General features: G+C 35.6%; 1 non-coding gene and 2 pseudogenes across 1 annotated transcript; 2 read left to right on the top strand and 1 right to left on the bottom strand.

Moving 5' to 3' along the window:
• Positions 1-1,367: 1,367 nt before the first annotated feature.
• Positions 1,368-5,224, top strand: LOC122451762 (annotated as a pseudogene).
• Positions 5,225-6,281: 1,057 nt separating this feature from the next.
• Positions 6,282-18,676, top strand: LOC122451763 (annotated as a pseudogene).
• TRNAC-GCA lies at positions 6,926-6,997 on the bottom strand. The gene has a single exon. It is a non-coding gene; the product is annotated as a tRNA-Cys (tRNA).
• Positions 18,677-18,979: the final 303 nt, after the last annotated feature.

Below are 18,979 nucleotides of genomic sequence, written 5' to 3' on the forward strand. Positions count from 1 at the left end.
ATTTCCACATAGAAACTTACAGGTGGATGGTTTTTGCAAGATTATTCATCATATCAATAATAAAAATTGGAAACCACCTAAATGAGTTTCACCTAGTGACTGGATGGACAAAATATGGTATATCCATAGAATGGAATAATGCAGATCAATAAAAAGGAATTACTACGGATACATGCTATGATGTGGCTGAACCTCAAAATATTATGCATGGTTCAAAAAAACATAGTCTGATATAAGTGACTGTATATTGTATTGCTTTTTATATGAAATGCTAAGGAAATGCGAATCTATAGAAGCAGAAGTAGATTAGTAATTGTCTGAGAATGGGCAGAGGTTTAACAGAAAATATGTATGAAGAATCTTATTAAAATGATGAAATGTTTTAAAATTTATGGTAATTATTGCATAACTTGATAAACTTACTCAAATGCCATTGATTTGTACACATGAAATGGGTAATGTATATATATATGAGCTATGCTTCAATAAATTAATTTTTACAAAAGAATAAAAAGTTTGTCTCATATTTAAAAGTCAATTAATGAAATTCACTACATTAACAGAATGAAGAAAATAATACTTCTCAATATTTGAATAAAAACTCTTTAACAGAATTCAGCACACATTTAAGCTAAAAAATAAAAATTAGAAATGAATCCCTCAATTAGATAATTAGTAATTAAGGAAAGAACTTCACTTAAGATAGTTTTTAATTTTCAGGGTCTCTGTATTTTCAACTTAAACCTGAGAATGAGATACTACTTCTTCAGGTTGTAGACTTTATGTAATGAAAAAATAAATAATTTGATAAGAATTTGAAAGTAAAAGTATTTATATTTGCTGTGATAGGATTATAGAAATTTCTGTTATAATTTTAAAAAAGAACCTACAAAACCCAAATTATTAAAGTTTTTGCATTTGAGGTCAATATATAATCTATTTTATTTTTGTATAACTGCAATTTTTGTTTTACAATAACAATAATGTAGCATTTCCAATTTAAAGCAAAATAAGGAAATAAAATACTTGGGTTTAAATTGAAATTTGTCAAAATCTGTATAAATTCTTTATTTAAAACTTCTCAAAAAAGGGAAGAAAGGAAAGAAAAAGAAAAGACAAATGAAAAGATGAATCAATCTTCATAAATAAGAAGACTCAAACTGGTAAGATGTCCTTTCTTTCTAAAATATTTATCTCGAAATTCTAGCAGTCTTTTGGCAGAAATTGACAAGATACACTTAAATATGTATCTTTTATTTAGGCAGTTGGACTTGGCGGAGGCAGGACTCCTCCCTTCCTCTATCTCAGGTCCTTGGTGACAGCTGTTGTCCTGGGGAAGCGGCTGCGTGGTGCCTGTGCAGGAGGTGATGTTCTTTCTATTAACAACTCAGGGATCACAACAAATGTAGCAACCACACAAGCATTATAGCATCTTATGCTATCTGTTTAGCAGACCCCAAAGGAGACTGACTTAAAACTTAAACTAATTGAGATTCCAAAACCCTTTGTGGTTTCTGAAGAGTAAGAGGAACTACAATGCAAGACTCTAACTTTGGGAAATTTAGCCTAGTGAAAGAGTAGATACAAGAAATCAGAAAAAGCAAGAATCTTCCACAAACTGTAATTGAATATGTTGAAGGAAAAATTTTTACACTTGGATCTTGCCAATTAGGAATACCTACAAAGGTGTCAATACTGATGTGTGTTGCAACAAGATATATTGATTGAAGTGACTCTTTCACCTCATTCTATAAATTGAATTTACAGGAAAAAGTGAAAGATTTAGGAGCTGTTGAAGCATTTGTGCAAGTTATCAAACTGTGTTTTGATGGCTTAGGGATTGATATTTTTTGCAAGATTAGTACTGCAGACTATTCCAAAATATTTGGACCTAGGAGAGATAGTCTGCTTAAAAAGTATTAGTAATATTTCCTTAATTTCTCTTTCTGTTTTCTCATTGCTACTGTATAGGAATGCAAGGGATTTCAGTGTATTAATTTTATATCCTACAACTTTACTATATTCGTTGATTAGCTCTAGTAATTTTCTGGTAGAGTCTTTAGGGTTTTCTATGTAGAGGATCATGTCTGCATGATCCTGCAGGATCATCTGCAAACAGCGAGAGTTTCACTTCTTCTTTTCCTATCTGGGTTCCTTTTACTTCTTTTTCTGCTCTGACTGCTGTGGCCAAAACTTCCAAAACTATATTGAATAGTAGTGGTGAGAGTGTCTTGCTCCTGATTTTAGGGGAAATGCTTTCAATTTTTCACCATTGAGGGTGATGCTTGCTGTGGGTTTGTCATATATAGCTTTTATTATGTTGAGGTATGTTCCTTCTATTCCTGCTTTCTGGAGAGTTTTAATCATAAATGGAGGTTGAGTGTTGTCAAAGGCTTTTTCTGCATCTATTGAGATAATCATATGGTTTTTATCTTTCAATTTGTTAATGTGGTGTATTACATTGATTGATTTGCAGATATTAAAGAATCCTTGCATTCCTGGGATAAAGCCCACTTGGTCGTGATGTATGATTTTTTTAATATGTTGTTGGATTCTGTTTGCTAGAATTTTGTTAAGGATTTTTGCATCTATGTTCATCAGTGATATTGGCCTGTAGTTTTCTTTTTTGTGGCATCCTTGTTTGGTTTTGGAATTAGGGTGATGGTGGCCTCATAGAATGAGTTTGGAAGTTTACCTTCTTCTGCAATTTTCTGGAAGAGTTTGAGTAAGGTAGGTGTTAGCTCTTCTCTAAATTTTTTGTAGAATTTAGCTGTGAAGCCATCTGGTCCTGGGCTTTTGTTTGCTGGAAGATTTCTGATTACAGTTTCGATTTCCATGCTTGTGATGAGTCTGTTAAGATCTTCTATTTCTTCCTGGTTCAGTTTTGGAAAGTTATACTTTTCAAAGAATTTGTCCATTTCTTCCAAGTTGTCCATTTTATTGGCATAGAGCTGCTGGTAGTAGTCTCTTATGATCCTTTGTATTTCAGTGTTGTCTGTTGTGATCTCTTCATTTTCATTTCTAATTTTGTTAATTTGGTTCTTCTCCCTTTGTTTCTTACAAAAGACCTATACATAGAAAACTATAAAACACTGATGAAAGAAATCAAAGAGGACACAAACAGATGGAGAAATATACTGTGTTCATGGATTGGAAGAATCAATATTGTCAAAATGACTATACTACCCAAAGCAATCTATAGATTCAATACAATCCCTATCAAGCCACCAATGGTATTTTTCACAGAACTAGAACAAATAATTTCACAATTTGTATGGAAATACAAAAACCTCGAATAGCCAAAGTAATCCTGAGAAAGAAGAATGGAACTGGAGGAATCAACCTGCCTGACTTCAGACTATACTACAAAGCCACAGTCATTAAGACAGTATGGTACTAGCACAAAGACAGAAATATAGATCAATGGAACAGAATAGAAAGCCCAGAGATAAATCCATGAACCTATGGACACCTTATCTTTGACAAAGGAGGCAAGGATATACAATGGAAAAAAGACCACCTCTTTAACAAGTGGTGCTGGGAAAACTGGTCAACCACTTGTAAAAGAATGAAACTAGAACATTTTCTAACACCATACACAAAAATAAACTCAAAATGGATTAAGTATCTAAATGTAAGACCAGAAACTATAAAACTCCTAGAGGAGAACATAGGCAAAACACTCTCCAATATAAACCACAGCAGGATCCTCTATGACCCACCTCCCAGAATATTGGAAATAAAAGCAAAAATAAACAAATGGGACCTAATGAAACTTAAAAGTTTTGCACAACAAAGGAAACTATAAGCAAGGTGAAAAGACAGCCCTCAGATTGGGAGAAAATAATAGCAAACAAAGCAACAGACAAAGGATTAATCTCAAAAATATACAAGCAACTCCTGCAGCTCAATTCCAGAAAAATAAATGACCCAATCAAAAAATGGGCCAAAGAACTAAACAGACATTTCTCCAAAGAAGACATACAGATGGCTAACAAACACATGAAAAGATGCTCAACATCACTTATTATCAGAGAAATGCAAATCAAAACCACAATGAGGTACCATTACACGCCAGTCAGGATGGCTGCTATCCAAAAGTCTACAAGCAATAAATGCTGGAGAGGGTGTGGAGAAAAGGGAACCCTCTTACACTGTTGGTGGGAATGCAAACTAGTACAGCCACTATGGAGAACAGTGTGGAGATTTCTTATAAAACTGGAATTAGAACTGCCATATGACCCAGCAATCCCGCTCCTGGGCATACACACTGAGGAAACCAGAACTGAAAGAGACACGTGCACCCCAATGTTCATCGTAGCACTGTTTATAATAGCCAGGACATGGAAGCAACCTAGATGCCCATCAGCAGATGGATGGATAAGGAAGCTGTGGTACATATACACCATGGAATATTACTCAGCCATTAAAAAGAATTCATTTGAACCAGTTCTAATGAGATGGATGAAACTGGAGCCCATTATACAGAGTGAAGTAAGCCAGAAAGATAAAGACCAATACGGTATACTAACACATATATATGGAATTTAGAAAGATGGTAACGATAACCCTATATGCAAAACAGAAAAAGAGACACAGATGTATAGAACAGACTTTTGGACTCTGTGGGAGAAGGCGAGGGTGGGGTGTTTTGAGAGAACAGCATTGAAACATGTATATTATCTAGGGTGAAACAGATCACCAGCCCAGGTTGGATGCATGAGACAAGTGCTCAGGCCTGGTGCACTGGGAAGACCCAGAGGGATCAGGTAGAGAGGGAGGTGGGACGGGGGATCGAGATGGGGAATACATGTAAATCCATGACTAATTCATGTTAATGTATGACAAAAACCACTACAATATTGTAAAGTAATTAGCCTCCAACTAATAAAAATAAATGAAATAAAAAATAAAAAATAAATAAACAGTGCAATGATGCAGCCAAAAAAAAAGTATTACTAATAGAATATGTGTAAGGAGTCTAAGTGGTTGCAGGGGAACTGATAAAATTTCACATCTGTTTCTAATTATTGACAGTTTCAGGTTAACAGGGGACCAAATTTCACACAACTATTCCAATATATTAGATTTCCTTGATTCTATTTCCTGGACTAAGTAAGTAATAGAACTTGCCAACTTTATTCAAATGTAATAGCACCAACTTTTGTACATTGATTCTTCAGTGTTTTCTAAATGGTATGTGTTTAGATTATATTCAAATTGATTTAAAAATAAATGACAATAAAATATCTCACATTGAAAAAATTGGATAGCCAAGTGATCTCTAAAAAGAAGAACCAATTAGAAAGACATATAGTAATTTACTTTGAGTTATGGAAAGATTAAAGGCAGGAGAAGAGGACAACAGAGGATGAAATGGTTGGATGGCATCACTGACTTGATGGACATGAATTTAAGTAAACTCCAGGAGTTAGTGATGGACAAGGAGGCCTGAAGTCGCAAAGAGTGGGACATGACTGAGCAACTGAACTGAACTGACGTCTATTTCCACATTAACCAAAAGAGTGTGGCATGGACCTGAGGATAGAAAGGTATAAAAGACATTTGGAGACCAGAGCTAGATCTCTGGGTTAGAATAATCCCCTAAAGGAAGAAATAGCAACCCATTCCAGTATTCTTGCCTGGAGAATTCCATGACCAGAGGAGCCTGGTGGGCTATACAGTCCATGGGGTTGTAAAGAGTCGGGCATGGCTGAACAACTAATACTTCTTCACACACTTAAATGGTGTGTGGAAAAAAAAAAAAATCATGCCAAAGATGTTCCAAAGAAAATGGAAAATCTTTGAAACAAATGGCTGGGACAACTTATAAATCCTTTAAAACATTGAAACTTGTCATTTATCTCACACCATACATCAAAAATTAATTTGGGATGAATCATTGAGATCAATTTAAATACTGGTATTAAAAAGTTTCTAGAAGAAAACATAGGTACATATTTTCTCAGATTTTGAGTGAGCAAGTATTTCTTAAATTGGACCCAGAAAATGTAACATTTTTAGAAAAGCATAAGTTGGATTCCTTCAAAATTAATATCTGCCCATCAAAAGATATGTTTCACAAAATGATGGCAGGACAGGATGGGGAAATATTTTATACTTATATAAAATAAATATATGTTTATATATATGTCTTTCCAAAATTCATATGTTGAAGTCAAAATTCATATGGCTCTCCAATATGACCATATTCAGAGATGGGGCTTTTAAGGAGTTAATAAAGGTTAAAGAAGGATATAAGTGTGGGGCCCTAATTCAATATGACTGGTATGTTCATAAGAAGAGAGAGAGAGAGAGAGAGACCAGGGTTATATGTACGCAGAGATAAGGTAATATGAGAAGACAGTAATACGGTGGCAGTCTTTCAGGGAAAGGGGAATGGTCTAAGGAGAAACCATACCTGCTGACCCACTGATATTGAACATCTAACCTCCAGATTTGTGAGAAATAAATTTCTGTTGTTTAAGCCACCCAGACTGATATTTTGTTATGGAAGCTTTAAAAATATATTAATAATAGTTATTACTGCTACTACTATTATATATACAAGAACTTCTTTCCAAAATAAATGAATTATTCAGATATCCTATAAACCAATAATAGAAGAAAGACAGAAATTCATAAAATGGTATAAACAGCAACAACAAACATTTTTGATAAGGATGTGGAACAGCAGAAATTCTCCATACATTGCTAAAATGAGCTTAAAATAATACAGTCACTTTGGAAAGTAACTTTGGAAGCTCCTTCTTTAATTAAATTACCATCACTTTGTGAAGTGAAGTCGCTCAGTCATGTCCGACTCTTTGCGACCCCATGGACAGTAGCCTACAAGGCTCCGCGGTCCATGGGATTTTCCAAGCAAGAATACTGGAGTGGGCTGCCATCCCTTCTCCAGGGGATCTTCCCAACCCAGGGATCGAACCTGGGTCTCCTGCATTGCAGACAGACGCTTTACCGTCTGAGCCACTAGGGAAGCCGATAGTAACTTTATGACATACCAATTCCACTCCTAAGTACTTAAACAAGAAAAATAAAAGCAGAAATCCAAAGGCAGATACAAGGAAATTTACATGTAATAGCCAGTAATTGGAAACTATACTAATGTCAACTAATGAATAATGGATAAACAAACTATGGCCTCAACCTGCAATGTAATAACATGTAGGAATATAAAAAAACTAATGATCAATGAAAGCAATGTGAATGAATGTCATAATCATTATAAGGAGTGGAAGAAGCAAATACAAATGAGTACACGATGTAAGATTCCATTTTTATGAAACATTGGATCTCCATCAAACCAATCTGTTTTGAAATGCACACAGTAGAAATCTCATGTGGAGGAAATGAAAAAGTTCCATGAAGGGCCTTTCTAAGCCAACAAGAATTTTCTGTATTTTGTAGTGGTATGGTTTACACAGTTGATGAATATGTTGAAAGTCATCACAATGGAAATCAATATATGTACACATTTACCCTACGTAAAATAGATTTCAACAAAAAAGATAAAAAATTCAAGGTCATGAGTAATTAGCAATCATGAAAAGATAAGCATTACTTTTGAATTTAGAGGAATAAAAGAAAACAACCAGCTTAGAATTTATAGTACAATAGCAATTATTAGTTCGCCTAAAAGCTACCTTCATCATTGAACAGTGCTAATTAAGACATTTTGGCAACTTCTAGAAATATACTCTGCGGTAGCACCTATAATCTCCACACATTCCAACAGTCTTCTCTCATTATGCTTATCTATTATCTCCTGCTTTCTCTTCCAAAACATAGCCAATATTTAAGCTGCCACATTTTCATAGAAAATTCTAAAACTGTTAAGAGTTTCATTTTCAATTTTCTCCCATTAAATATGCAAACCTAAAGTAGTTGAAGTTATTCTTTCCTACTTCTTATTGGTTGTGGTAGAATAATATTCTCTTCTCCTGATGCCAGTGTAACCCTCATTCCAGTCTCTTTTAAGAGACCTAAATTTTCAATTATCTTCTTTTCTAAGAAGTTCCACCTGTTTCCCTTTACTGGCACTTTCCTCAGCATCCCCCAGGCTCTAGTCTCTCCCATTCTCTTTTTACAGCCATGTCTTCAAAAAATATTTACATTTACTTTTTTTCCTCCCTCCCTAAACTCTTTCTAATCAACTTCTAACATGCTGTTTTTATTCTTTTTGTTTGAACAAAATGAGTTTCACAAACTATGTGCCAATGGATCCAGTGGAAACCTTTTATTTCATACATATTTGACACCCAGAGTAGTAGATTTGTTGACTTCTTCCTCAGTACTTTGGCTCTGGGACATTTTATTCACGTGGCTTTCTTTCTATCTCTGGCTCATGTCACATTCCTTTGCAGGCTTCTCCTTTGCTTTTTGGTTAATGTTGAGGGAACATCAGAGCCACAGCCAAGGTCTTAAAATTTTCACTCTTTAAACCTGCCACAGACGATGGCACGTACTCCTGTGCAGCCTATAATCTTCTTATACTATACTCTCACACATATATTTCTGAGGTCCACATCTAATTCTTGGGCCTCATGTCCTTAGAGTTGACTATTTCTTAGAACTAACCACTTAAGTATTTCACAAGCATCTCAAAACACCACCTGTCCCAAATAAAAGACTTTGCTTTGGTGCCCCCCACTCCAATGGTGCTTTTCTCTTATCCCATCAGTCTGTAATTTCATCTTACCCAGTGATTCATTCAAGTTTCTAAGCTCCTGATCTTGCTTCTTTAAATGATAGTCTTCATTTTTCACTGACCTCCTCAGCTTCACAATTTTCTACTTCCCTCTTATCTTCTATACTAGTTTGTCTTATTTTATGTTCCCCAAAGCATCCTATTCTTTACTGTTTATAAGATGTATTTTTTCAATTATTTGACCTATATCCACATATTCTAACTGTAATCCAGTTTTAATGGGGATTCAGGAGCGACTTTCCCCACTTTACTAGCTTCAGCTCTTATGGAAATTCTTATCCCATAGCATGATTTCAAAAGTATGTATTGAATTAATTAGTTAATTAATGACAATCTTTTTGTGACTAAGAGCCTAGAAGGAAATAAAACACAGTATGTGCACTACCTCAACATTAGTTGAATGTCCATTTATTCTACTTTCTGCATATTAACAATAAATAATAGAAGAAATTGTTAGTTAATAGTAACATTACAGCATTAACAGTTTCTGTGAGAACAAGTTCATTATAATGATAAGTACAAAAACCTATGGCCCATGTTTGCTAATGCTGTGTGGTTGATTAATCAGTGGAACCATTGGATAATTATGGTGTTCTGATAAATGTGATAGACAAAGCACTGAAAAACACAAGATGGCAATCTAAATAGCAGATCAAGGGGGTTGTTTACTGAAAATTGTATTTTGCTTATCATACGTTTCACACATTTTACAATGAGCTAGTAATACAGTGTTGAAGAAGATAGTCCCATTTTTAATGAATTTACTGTCTAGATATATAACAAGACACTGAATTGGCAATTGCAGTACTGTGTCATAAGTGCTAAGTGAAGGTATACACACAGTAACAAGCAAAATTGCTAAGAGAATTTCAGAGATGGAAAATGCCAGAGACAAGGAAAATTGTCTTGAAAGATTTGCAGTAATTCAAGAATGGCGTAATAGTGACTTGAAATAGAGAGTAAAAACCTGAACAGAAAGAATTCTTGGCTTGGATTGAAGAACAGGGACCAGTAAAGACTATCTCTGAGTTAGCACGAACATCAGAGTCATTTTGTGCCATTGGCCAAGGGAAGAGGGCACTAGGGACAGGCAGGAATCATCAATAGAAGTCGATCTTGTAGACAAATAAAATGATTCAAATTGTAATTTTTATTTCATAGCAATCTTATATTTGGAACCCATTTAATATATAAGGATATGAAAATGCTTTTTATCCATTTTTAAAAATGATCTTATTGGCAAATTAGGCTTCGGATAGGAGTATGAGAATGAAAGGCTTCCCTGGTGGCTCAGATGGTAAAAAACCGACCTGCAATGCAGGAAACCTGGGTTTGACCCCTGGGGTCAGGAAGATCCCCTGGAGAAGGAAATGGCAACCCATTCAGTATACTTGCCTGGAGAATTCCATGGACAGAGCGGAGTGACGGGCAGACCATGGGGTCGCAAAGAGTTGGACATGACTGAAAAACTAACTCTTTCACTTCTATTTCATGAGAATGAAAATATAACAAGGAGTTGTAGAGCAGATCTTGCTAGTAAGAGGGGACAAGATGAGGAACCCAAGTGTACTGAAACTGGTGAACACTGACCAGGGGATGTGGCGATAGGCCATTATATAATGGATAATTCCCAAACTAGTTAATTTATACATAAATTAGCTGGCATGGAGAACATTAATTTCTTCCAACAGTACTTTAAGATTTGTGCAAAGATTTTCCAAGTGGAAAATTAAAAAATTTCGACCTGAGCAAGTGATCTCTAAAACCTCATTCATTTTTACTGAACACTAAACAGAAATCAGATGAGTGTTTGAAAGGAGTAGAGAATGAAGTCTAAGTCTTAGGTCAGTATCAAGACCAGAATTGCAATGGCAATACTGTATCCATGTATGAGAAAAGCTCTATCATAGAACAAACATTTTCTAAGTTCAAAGAGGCAGATTTTACATTAAAGTAGGATTTTAAAATTTATTTTAATTAAGTCATTTAATTCTTACTTTCACACTCATTACCAACACAACAATATATAAAATAATATGAACTGACAAGATGAATCTGTCTCATAAATGGTTATTGATCATTTCTACATGTGTCTATTACTAATATGATGCTTTCACTAAGTAAGAACATATGCATCCAATAATTCAGTAAATCTTTAATTTGTTAAAGCTGCCTTTAAAATAAATTTTCAAAATAAATGCTAACATTCATAAATTTAATTGCTATATAGTAGTGTGGCTTTAGGGAGTTTTTGTTTTTACATTTATTAAGCAAATTTGCTAAATATTAAACCTTATTTGTAATTATGATGCAAAAACACAGCTGAGGAACTAAACACATAAATTGGATTCTGTCGTATGTACAAATATATGCAGCTTTAAATATACAGAGCGTACACAGAATGTTCATGTGATGTAAACAAAAAAGTAATGAATCTAGTTGAAGCTACTGTAAATATTGTGATACTTAATTTTATTTATAATTCAACTAAAATATAGAGAGGATAAATTCCATCCTTCAAAGTTGTTTATATTATGTATAGAAGGGAAATTTTTCTTCTATAGTTTGTTTTCTAGTTCTTGGCTTTGTTCCTAGCTTTTTCTAGTTTTTCCCATGAATTCTCATTATCATTCTTTGTTCAGTCACTCAGTCATGTCCAACCCTTTTCAACTCCATGGACTGCAGCAATCCAGGCTTCCCTGTCCATCACCAACTCCCGGAGCTTGCTCAAACTCATGTCCATTGAGTCGGTAATACCATCCAACCATCTCGTTCTTTGTCGTCCCCTTCCCCTCCTGCCTTCAGTCTTCCACAGCATCAGGATCTTTTTCCGTGAGTCAGTTCTTCACATCAAGTGGCCAAAGTATTGGAGCTTTAGCTTCAGCATCAGTCCTTCCAATGAATATTTGGGACTGATTTCCTTTAGGGTTGACTGATTTGATCTCCTTGCAGTCCAAGGGGCTCTCTAGAATCTTCTGCAACACCACAATTCAAAAACATCAATTCTTAGGTGCTCAGTCTTCTTCATAGTCCAACTCTCACATCCATACATGACTACTGAAAAAAACGTAGCACTGATTATATTTCTTGGCAAAGTAATGTCTCTGCTTTTTAATATGCTGCCTAGTTTTGTCATAACTTTTCTTTCAAGGAGCAAGTGTCTTTTAATTTCATGACTGCACTCACCATCTGCAGTGATTTTGGAGCCCAAGAAAATAAAGTCTGTCTCTGTTTCCATTGTTTCCCATCTATTTGCAATGAAGTGATGGGACCCGATGCCATGATCTTCGTTTTTTGAAAGTTGAGTTTTAAGCCAGCTTTTTCACTCTCCTCTTTCACTTTCAAGAGGGTCTTTAGTTCCTCTTCACTTTCTGCCATATGGGTGGTGTCATCTTCATATCTGAGGTTATTGATATATCTCCTGGAAACCTTGATTCCAGCTTGTGCTTCATCCAACCTAGCATTTCACATGATGTACTCTGAATATAAGTTAAATATGCAGAGTGACAATATACAGCCTTGATGTACTAATTCCCCAATTTGGAGCCAGTCTGTTGTTCCATGTCTGGTTCTAACTGTTGTTTCTTGACCTGCATACAGGTTTCCCTAGAGGCAGGTAAGGTGGTCTGTTATTCCCATCTCCTGAAGAATTTTCCACAGTTTGTTGTGATCAACAACAGTCAAAGGCTTTAGTGTAGTCAATGAAGCAGAAGTGTAGAGGTTTTTCTGGAATTTTCTTGAGTTTTCATGACCCAACAGATGTTGGCAATTTGATCTCTGGTTCCTCTGCTTTTTCTAAATCCAGCTTGAACATCTGTAAGTTCTCGGTTCATGTACTGTTGAAGCCTAACTTGGAGAATTTGAGCATTACTTTGCTAGCTTGTGAAATGTGTGCAGTTGTGCCATAGTTTGAACATTCTTGGCACATTATCATTCATATAATTTTATTTATATATTGTCATTCTTATAATTCTAATAATCTTCTCATGATTCTAGTGCAAAACTATTAATTCAATAATAACTTTAACTTAGCCTATGTATTTATTGACATTTTGTTTTCAAAATCAAGAAGAATTATAAATATTCTTGGCTCTTGAAAGTAAGAATCTCCCTGACAAACTAGAGTTACATCTTTTGCTGTAACACTTGAACAATCTAACATAAGACATTTGATCAGGACCTCTTTTAAAACAGATTATAGGATGAGAAATTTGGGATGTAATGGAAAATGCTTTATTATCTTCCAGTATGTTTTTAGAGAATATTGAGGCTTATTTTTGATGCCCTGTAAATAAGTATATATCAAAAAAAAGTATATATCATAAATAACATGTAACAATATGAAAGTAACATATAATATAATCTTACTTGATCAAAGCAGTACACTTGCACTGCATTCTTTAATCTGATGTGTTCATCCATGTTCATTATGCTTCAAATTTACAGGTATAAATAACAAAAGCTTAATATATAATTTAAGCATTTTACATGCAAATATAGGATAAACAGAAATAAAGGATTCATTTTGAAAGTAAAACACCAGTAAATACATAGGCTAAGTTAGAATTATTATGGACTTAATAGTTTTGCATTAGGATCATGAGATTATTAGAATTAAAAGAATGATAAGAATTTATTAACAACAAAAACCTTATTAATATTTAAATATACAAGTGTGACTCTCACAATGTCATAGCAATTTAGGATAAAATTTAGATAGATATAAAAAAGAGAAAAATTGATATAAATTACATTTGATATTTTAGAAAAAATACATGCCTACATTTGTTCCTTAAAAATAAACAAAAAAATTCATGTGATGACTGTAATCTTTTATTATAGAGACTTAGTTATAAGAAAAATACTCTTTTTTTTTGAAAAATACTTTTAAGATAACAATTTCTTCTAATTTTTCTTAGATCTTGATAGTACAAACTTATTTAACTTGGGAAGTGGTTTTTCTACTTTTCTCTAATCACATAGTATTAATCTGGTAATTTTTCTGTGAAAAACTCAAGGGAAATCTTTATAAAGTTTTTGTCATAGATCATTTCTAACCATTTGCAGTATTTTTAAAACATTTATCAGTTTCAACATTGAGTATGATTTTTCTTCAAACAATCAAGAATCGTTGCTCTGCTATAGATTTTGCGGTAATATAATTTCTTGTGACAATAACTGTAAGAAAATTTAAGGTGACTAGGTGACTCTTTATTGATTTCTGAAGATTTGAAATTATTCTGAGAACACTGTGAAAAACCCTAATACTGTGCTAAATAATGGAGATAGAACACACATGATATATAATATTCTGATATTACCCAATCTTTTATCTGTGAAAGAGACAGATTTTTAACTAAAATATTACAAAATTACTACACCTTGTATAACTGATCCTTGAAAACATTTTTTGGAAAAATTAAGAAGACGTAATTCAACCTAAAAAGAGATAAGAACAATTAGTACAGCCAAAAAAGATTTGAATTTGGACAGAAGGTACAGCTTGAATAAATACAACTTTATCTGGAGATGAATATGAGTTATCAGGTTTTGCCCACAGTGAATTTCAGGCAAAGTAGAATTTTCTAGCTCATCCATTTCACACAAGTATCACTTCTCATTAAATTTAATGGCAATATAAATCATATAAGATTGTAGTCATTTTCAGGTTTATCTTTTCCACAAATTGTATATTTCTTTTCATTTTTACCTTGTATCTAATTCATATTTATACCCCATTACCTGTACCTAGTTATTTATCCAAAAACCTTTGTTGGCATATTACTGATTTAAACTAAGGCATCTTACTTCTGTTATATTAAAATTTCAGCCTGTGGGTTGTATTTTCCATTTTAGATACAAGTTTAGTCTTCTGTTTTCACTTAATGAGAAATAGATAACTAATCATAGAGTGTTTTAGGAGTCAAATTCAGTTACAAGAATAGGATAATCAGCCTATTCATGGGCATAGCTTTGCCTGAGATATGTATTAGTATATATTATATTGTGTTCTTTATTACTATAGTATATAAAAACACATTTCAGAACATTATATGCATGATAAGATAAGCTTAAAATAATAGCAATGAAATCTTTACAGTCATACTTGTACTATGAATAAATACTTATAATAAGAAAAATATAATCCATTTAGAGTTTGACTGGTCTTATGAAAGCAAATATACTTGAGATATCTTTTGGGCAGCTTCAACAGTTCTTACAAATGAATTTCACCTAATCTTTGCATTTTCTGAGATCAAATGATTCTAAGTTAATAGAGAGTACGTCTTTCAGAGATGTACCTAACACATCCAGGTCCTGGACATTTGACTAAAATCAGGGTTTAGAAGCAGGTTGCAAAGAACTGATATTCATAACCACAAGATTGGGTTGGTCATAGTGAAGAATGGGGCACTTAATTCTGGGGGTCACAGTGGACCTGGGTCAGAAGAGTGAAGCAAAGTCTAGGCGATGAGACCTAGAGGGTCAGAGTCCAGGAAACAGTGATACGGACACTACAGAGTGAGGAACCAGGCATAGAACTTCTCTGTGCAGGTGGTTGATAAGTGTTTGCATGAAATTGTATGTGTGTGTGTGTTGACAGAAACCATGTAATCTCTGGGCTAGAAAAGTTTAGTTCTCATAGGGAATCTCAGTGCTATTTCCTGGAGCCCTGATGCCAATGGAGGGGTACAGTGTCAGCCAAATGTTTGCTAGTTCCTGCAGCTCAAGAATCTTTTTCCTTGAATTTTTATTTATTTATTTTTAGATGTGCAGAGTCTTCATCGCTGCGTGGGTTTTTCTCTATTTTCAGCAAGCGGGGCCTACTCTCTAGTTGCTGTGCATGGGCTTCTCATTGCAGTGTCTTCTCTTGTTGTGGAGCATGGCTCTGGGTGTGTGGTCTCAGTAGTTGTGGCTCCTGGGCTAACCCATGTCTCCTGCATTGGCACATGGATTTTTCACCACCAAACCACCAGGGAAGCCCTCAAGAATCTTAATGTTATGTGATTCAGAACTTGTAGAAGACAGTCTATGGGGCCCAACCTCCCCTTGGTTGGAAGAAAGTTGCTTACTTTGAGTTGCAACAAAACAAAACAAAATAAAATAAATCTTTTCTGGGGAGAGTATTAGGAAGGTACCTAGATTTTTACTATCCTGGAATCTGAGCAAACATCTCCAGATCAGATGAGTCTAATTCCCATAGTCTCTTTGGAGTGATATAAAATATAGAGCTTCTGAGCAATCATCCTTTAATCAAGCTTGCCAGTGCTCTTGGGTCAGAAAGTCTGGGCCTTAAAGAAACATAAAAATATTAACAATGGACTGTTTTCTAAAGCTGGTGACCACAGCAGCAAGAGAGGAGAACACAGTTACAGAGCAAAACTTCTAGGCATGGGACTTCCCAGGTATTTCTTGAATGGCTTGTCAAGCTTTTGAGCCACAGAAATTGCCTTTGTGCTTCATCCCATTCCTTTAATATTGTTGTTTTCTTCTCTCTCTTATTTTATCTCTCTCCCTTAAATATTTCTGTGCTTCCCCAGGGGCTCAGATGGTAAAGAATCTGCCTGCAATGCAGGAGACTTGGATTCAGTCCCTGGTTGGGAAGATCCCTTGGAGAAGGGAATGGCTACTCACTCCAGTATTCTTACCTAAGAATCCCTGGGAAATCCCATGGACAGAGGAGCCTGGCAGGCTACAGTCCATGGGGTTGCAATGAGTCAGACATGACTGAGCTACTAATACTTAAATATTTCTCTTTTCCATTGCATGTCCGTAAAATATTCATCTTCTGTCAAGTTTGTTTTTCCTTCATCACTACACAGAAAATGTATCCTTTGCCTTCCACTGCTTGAGCCAAACTACTGGCTCTGCATTTTCACATCCTCTGAGGGGGATCGGCAGCCATGGACAGCTTCTGAAATACCATGATCTAATTTTCTGATGTGACTCAGAGAGAAGGGAGAAACTGCCAAGGGGCATCATAGAAAAGGGCCAGTCGGAGGGTACAGAGAGGCTTGCTGTTCAAGGAGACTGCACCCAAGTAGCTTTGGCATCATCTTATTAGAAATGCTGATTCTTCAGTCTCCCTCCAGACTTACTGAGACAGATTCTTTGTTTTAACCAGATTCTAGGATATCACTGGTGATCTTAGAAGAGTCTGTATCAAGGAATGAAACACTGATGGGAAGCCACAAGAGCCTTAGAGAAACTCTTTGGCCTCAAAGGGGGAAATGGTATCAAAGATGCAAGAAAGGCACTTTGCTAGTGGTCCAGTTGAGACTTTATGCTTCCAATGCATGGGGCACTGGTTTGATCCCTGGTCAAGGAATTAAGATCCCACATGCCACAGGGCATGGCAAAAAAAAAAAAAAAAAAGGATGCAAGGAAGGCCACTATAGGTGTAATTGGCCATAGAAATTTTGCTAAGTCCCTGACAATTTGACTTATTAGGTGTGGCTATCATGATGTAGTCACAGGAAGCAGAAATCCTAAATTTGCTGCTGAATTTTATCACCACGTGGTAGATGCCACCCACCAAGAAGTTGCTCTAATCAAATCATATCAAATATAATGTTGTTGCCATATATAGGAACATTATATTTTGCAGTGGGACCTGAGACATCTGCTGTGGGTGAATTTTGATTGATGTGAGCAATAACACAAGGATAAACCAATACCCAACATCCAATGTGGAATATTTGGCTTCATTATTCCTGGACTCTTTGATTGTGAAAGGATTTAATGTTGTCTCAACTGGTCCTATCACTTTATGGCAAATAGAAGGGGAAACAATGGAAACAATGACAGAATTTATTTTCTTGGGCTCTAGAATCACTGTGGAGAGTGTCTGCAGCCTTGAAATTAAAAGATGCTTGCTCCTTGACAGAAAAGCTATAACAAACCTAGACAGCATATTTAGAAGCAGAGACATCAATTTGCACAAATATCTGTCTAGTCAGAGCTGTGGTTTTTCCAGTAGTTGTGTATGGATATGACAGTTGGACCATAAAGAAGGCTCAGTGCCAAAGAATTGATGCTTCAAGCTGTGGTGCTGGAGAAGACTCTTGAGAGTCCCTTGGACAGCAAGGAAATTAAAGCAGTCAATCCTAAAGGAAATCAACCCTGAATGTTCATTGGAAGGACTGATGCTTAAGCTCCAATATTTGGCCACCTGATGTGAAGAGATGACTCACTGGAAAAGACCCTGACACTGGGAAAGATTGAGGGCAAGAGAAGAGGCTACAGAGGATGAGATGGTTGGATGGTATCACTGACTCAATGGACATAAGTTGGAGCAAACTCCAGCAGATACTGAAGGACAGGGAAGACTAGCATGCTGCAGTCCGTGAGGTAGTAAAGAGTCAGACATGACTTAGTGAATGGCAACAGCTTGGGCACTTCCATTAGGACCTAAGGATGCCGGCTGGCATGTTTATATATGCAGCAACAATATTCAAGCTCTGCAGAAGATTATTAAACTTGTCAGTCAGTTGAATTCCATTCCTGTTGATTTGGAATCAGAGCAATTACAAAATTACCCCTGTGACTATTTACCTTCTGGAGACGGCCAGTAGTGGTAGCCATAAGCCTAGCCATGTTTTTCTTCCTTTATTCTTTGGTCCTAAATGTGATTCATCCATGCGCTAGAAACCGGCAGAGTGACTTTTACAAGATTTCTGATGAGACTGTGAATAAAACTTTGCCCATAGGTGTGATTACTTTGCGGTCTCTGGTCTACCCGGCAAATCTAGCCACTGGTTATCAGCTTTATGATGGCACCAATATAGAAGCTTTCCACTTTGGTTGGAGACCTATTTACAGTGTAGAGAACAGCTTGAATTACTAAGCTTTTACTTGACTTTGGTTCATCTTGCCTACAGCCTCTGCTTACCAGTGAGAAATTTATAGAGATACTTCTTTTTCAACATGGCTTATCAGCAGGCATGAGATGTACTTGATTTTCATCTGATGCTTCCCTGGTAGCTCACATGGTAAAAAATCTGCCTGCAATGTGGGAAGTCTGGGTTCAATTCTTGGGTCAGGAATGTCCCCTGGAGTGGGGCATGTCAACCTATTCCAGTGTTCTTGCCTGGAGAATTCCATGGACAGAGGAGCCTTGAGGGCTACAGTTCATGGGGTCACAAAGAAAGAGTTAGACACGATTGAGCAATTAACACACACAGCAAAATACTTGATTAGTATAGTTAGTAAAAGATAAGGTTGAAAGAATCCCTCTGCCAATGCAGGAGA

The sequence above is a fragment of the Cervus canadensis genome, chromosome 13 (assembly GCF_019320065.1).
Source record: "Cervus canadensis isolate Bull #8, Minnesota chromosome 13, ASM1932006v1, whole genome shotgun sequence".
Taxonomy (NCBI): domain Eukaryota; kingdom Metazoa; phylum Chordata; class Mammalia; order Artiodactyla; family Cervidae; genus Cervus; species Cervus canadensis.